Genomic DNA, 5,000 nt, shown 5'->3' with positions numbered 1-5,000 from the left:
AGACAGACAGACAGACAGACAGACAGACAGACAGACAGCCAGACAGACAGACAGACAGACAGACAGACACTACGCCAAACGTTTTAATTACCACTAATACTGATAGTGAAATGGATAACAATAAAAATGATAGTGTATAATAAAAGAAACTTAAAACCATAATGACAAAATGACCCACGATAGTGAAAATCACGAAAGAAAACGGGAATATCCTAAACCGAGGAAGATATTTGTCATAGAAAACGGATGATCTAAATTTTTGATAATGTAAAGCTATCATTTTGCTGATATTAACAACTTGGGCAACGTTCTCCACGGCGCTAGGATGATAAACTGAATATATTACTAATAGTGACTCGACAATGATAATCACAGCGGCCATTTATGTGAAGATTAATTGGCTATGCTCATTGCTTTCTTTTTAAAATCATTTTTCTTTACGGTAAGGCTATCAGTAATGGCGGTCACACTTTCTTAATTGAAATGTAGTGGATGAACCATTTTTTTTTTTTTTATTTGAAGCCAAGTTTTTTTTTTTTTTTTTGAAGAACCTAAGTTTATTTTTATTGAAACGAATTTTTTATTTTTTATTTTGAAGATCCCGTTTTTTACATACATGAGAATTATCTTATTTTACAAAATGCTTCCTGCTTCAAATGAAAATTCATTCTCCTTTAAATGAAAATCCATAACCAAGTTTTTTTATTTTGATTTTACGTCTATATAGAACAGTTCAACACAGACACTTAAGACACCAAAGTCCATTTTCTTCAAGACGCACATCGAGCGAGTTCATTTTCTTGCCCCGAGTCCAACGCTGTCTTGAGAAACAGCTTCTTCCTGAGATAACTTCATAAAGGCCGTTGAGATTCCCTTCTTCGGGTGAGGAGCTGGCAAGGAGTCGATATATTTTTTTCTAATTCTTTTTTCTTGTTTTTTTTTTGTTTTGTTTTTTCGTTTTCTTTCGGTCTCTCGCTCGCTTTTTTTTCGTTTTCTTTCGGTCTCTCGCTCGCGCTTTCTCTCATTTATCATTCTTGTATTTTTGTTGGTCTCTCTTTGTTTCTGTCTCTCACTCTCTATCTCTGTTTCTATTTTTTTTTCTTTTGTTGTTTTTGTTGTTGTTGTTTTTTCGTTTCTTTCGGTCTCTCGCTCGCGCTTTCTCTCATTTATCATTCCTGTATTTTTGTTGGTCTCTGTTTGTTTCTGTCTCTCACTCTCTATCTCTGTTTCTAATTCTTTTTTCTTTTCTTGTTTTTTTTTTTCGTTTTCTTTTCGTTCCTTTCGGTCTCTCGCTCGCGCTTTCTCTCATTTATCATTCCTGTATTTTTGTTGGTCTCTCTTTGTTTCTGTCTATCACTCTCTATCTCTGTTTCTAATTCTTTTTTCTTTTCTTGTTTTTCTTGTTTTTTTTCGTTTTCTTTCGGTCTCTCGCTCGCGCTTTCTCTCATTTATCATTCCTGTATTTTTGTTGGTCTCTCTTTGTCTGTTTCTGTCTCTCACTCTCTATCTCTGTTTCTATTTTTTTTTTCTTTTTTTTTTGTTTTTGTTTTTTGTTTTTTTCGTTTTCTTTCGGTCTCTCGCTCGCGCTTTCTCTCATTTATCATTCCTGTATTTTTGTTGGTCTCTCTCTGTCTGTTTCTGTCTCTCACTCTCTATCTCTGTTTCTCTCTCTCTCTCTCTCTCTTTCTCTCTCTCTCTCTCTCTCTCTCTCTCTATCTCTCTTTCTCTCTCTCTCTCTCTCTCTCTCTCTCTCTCTCTCTCTCTCTCTCTCTATCTCTCTCTCTGTCTCTCTCTCTCTCTCTCTGTCTCTCTCTCCCTCTCTCTCTCTCTCTCTCTCTCTCTCTCTCTCTCTCTCTCTCTCTCTCTCTCTCTCTCTCTCTCTCTCTCTCTCTCTCTCTCTCTCTCTCTCTCTCACTCTCTCTCTCTTTCTCTCTCTCTCTCTCTCTCTCTCTCTCTCTCTCTCTCACTCTCTCTCTCTCTCTCTCTCTCTCCTCTCTCTCTCTCTCCCTCTCTCTCCCCCTCTCTCTCTCCCTCTCTCTTCCTCCCTCCCTTCCCTTCCCCTCCCTCCCTTCCCCTCCCCCTTCCCCACTCCCATTCCCTCCCTCCCTCTCCCTCTCCCTCCCTCCATTCCCTCTTTCTCTCCCTCTCCCTCCCTCCATTCCCTCTTTCTCTCCCTCTCCCTCTCCCTCCCTCCTCTTATGTTAATGGCGGCGATGAGCATCTCAGCCCACACGCCCCTGCACGCCTCTCGCGGTGCAATTTTCATATGCATTTGCAACCTTATCGCCCCTCTGCCGTCGGGCCGCCCATTGTTGTCGTTATCGTGGGCGGCGGGCGGGATGGGGAGGGGAGGGAGGGAGAAGAGGGGAGGGGAGGGGAGGAGGGAGGGAGGGAGAGGAGGAGGGAGGAGGAGGGAGGGAGGGAAGGAGGAGGAGGAAGGGGGAGGGAAGGAAGTAGGGAAGGGGAAGGAAGGAAGGAGGGAGGAGGAGGGAGAGGGAGGAGGGAGGGAGGGGAGGGAAGGGGAGGGTTGGGAAGGCGATTGTCACTTATTCATCTCTTCATTTTAAGGGCTATTTGCATTGTCATGGAAGTTTTGAATACTGGTGTGTATATATCTATATGTATATGTATGTATATATATATATATATATATATATATATATATATATATATATATATATATATATATATATATGTGTGTGTGTGTGTGTGTGTGTGTGTGTGTGTGTGTGTGTATGTATATATATATATATATATATATATATATATATATGTATGTATATATATATTTATATATACGTATATATATATATATATATATATATATATATATATATATATATATATATATATATATATATATATGTGTGTGTGTGTGTGTATATATGCATATATGTATGTATATTCGCGCGTGCGCGCACACACACACAATAATAGTTCATGCATTTATATCTCAACTTTTGCGGGATCCTTTTTTTCTTTATAATTCAGGCCGCTTGTGTAAACTTAATTTAAATGGAACATGGACTAGAATTTGGTTTTGAACACGAGGGTGAGCCGTGTTCTGTTCTTTGTACTCTTTTCTCTGTTCTTTGTTCCCTGTTCACTGGCATTTTTCATTGTTCACTGTTCTCCGTCATTGTTCCCTGTTCTCTGTTCACTGTTCATTGTTCCCTGATCACTGTTCTCCGTCATTGTTATTGCTCCCTGGTCACTGTTCTCTGTTAACTGTCGTTGATCATTGTTCCCTGTTCACTGTTCCCTGTCAACTGTTCTCTGTTCTTTGTTCTCTGTTTTGTGCACCGTTGCGTGATGTATAGGACAGTGTTTTCAAGTCAAAAGTGCGTGTCTGATTGATGTGGTTTTAGGGGGGAGGGGGGGGGGAGGAGGGAGGGGGAGGGGAGGGGGAGGGGAGGGAGAAACGAAGGGTTAAAGATAAGAATAAGGAAGGAGAATGAAAGAGGAAGAGAGGGAGATAGGAAGATAGGAAGATAGGAAGATAGGAAGATAGGAAGATAGAGAGGGAGAGGGAGAGGGAGAGGGAGAGGGAGAGGGAGAGGGAGTGGGAGAGGGAGAGGGAGAGGGAGAGGGAGAGGGAGAGGGAGAGGGAGAGGGAGAGGGAGGGAGGGAGGGAGGGAGGAGGGAGGGAGGGAGGGAGGGAGGGAGGGAGGGAGACAGAGAGAGAGAGAGAGAGAGAGAGAGAGAGTGAGAGAGAGAGAGAGAGAGAGAGAGGGAGAGAGAGAGATAGAGACATATAGACATAGAGACATAGATACATAGATACATACATACATAGGGACATAGAGACAGAGAGAGAACGAGAGCAAGATGAAAAAGAAATAAAATAAGAAAAAAAATCAAGAAAAAAACACAACAAAATCCAAAACAAAAATAAAGAGAGCAGGGGGAGGACTCGGATAGGGGTGGGGGGTGGGTGGGGGGAGGGGGGCCAGTCGTCTATACACGGTTCACAGTTTTTCAACTTGAGCGTCAAGTGTGGCCTCCAACTTGTCATTTTTGGGCTTGGCCGTTGGTTTCTCGCGTGTGGATGGCACTTTAATCGCCCGTCATTTTAATGGCAAGAAATGCTGTTTTTTTTTGTTTTTTGTTTCTGATTTTATTGTTGTTACTATCTCCTCTGCTTCTGCTACTACTGCTGCTACTCCTACTCCTACTACTGCTGCTGCTGCTGCTTCTACAACAACAACAACTACTACTACTACTACTACTACTACTACTACTACTACTACTACTACTACTACTACTACTACTACTACTACTACTACTACTACTACTACTACAACCGCCACCACCACCACTATAATTATTTCTACTGTAACAACTACTACTACTACTTTTACAACCACCTTTACCACTATTACTACTGTTTATATCACTACTACTACTTTCAGTACTACTATTACTATTACAACTACTACTTTCAGTATTACAATTACTACTACTACTACTACTACTACTACTACTGCTACTACTACTATTACTACTGCTACTACTACTACTACTACTACTACTACTATTGCTACCTTTATTACTACTGTTTCTATTACTACTACTACTACTACGTCCATTACCACTTCTACTTCTACTACTACTACTACCACTACTACTACTACTACTACTACAACTTATATTCATACTATCATCAATACCTCATAACCGTTTGAATATAGACAGAAAGGAGTAGAAGACAAAGAGAGGAGCGAAGAGGGAAATAGGTAGTTTGTGGAAGGAGGAAGAGGAAGGAAGTAAGAAGAACAGAAAGGAGGAAGAGGAAGTAAAGATAGGAAGGAAGAGATAAAGAAAGGTGAAAAAAAGAAAGGAGGAAGAGGAACGGAAAGGAGGAATAGGATGTAAAGATAAGAAGGAAGAGTGAAAGGAAGGTGGGAAAAAGAAAGGAGGAAGAGGAAGGAAGTAAGAAGAACGGAAAGGAGGAGGAGGAAGTAAATATAGGAAGGAATAGAGAAAGAAAGGTGGAAGAA

At 40.8% G+C, this 5,000-nt stretch overlaps 1 protein-coding gene across 1 annotated transcript in view; it reads left to right on the top strand.

Moving 5' to 3' along the window:
• The window catches only part of LOC113824451 (stem cell tumor), a 470,266-nt gene that overhangs the window by 57,635 nt on the left and 407,631 nt on the right, over positions 1–5,000 (top strand). The window lies entirely within an intron of this gene.

The sequence above is a fragment of the Penaeus vannamei genome, chromosome 6 (assembly GCF_042767895.1).
Source record: "Penaeus vannamei isolate JL-2024 chromosome 6, ASM4276789v1, whole genome shotgun sequence".
Lineage (NCBI taxonomy): Eukaryota > Metazoa > Arthropoda > Malacostraca > Decapoda > Penaeidae > Penaeus > Penaeus vannamei.
This window is presented reverse-complemented; position numbering and strand designations above follow the sequence as displayed.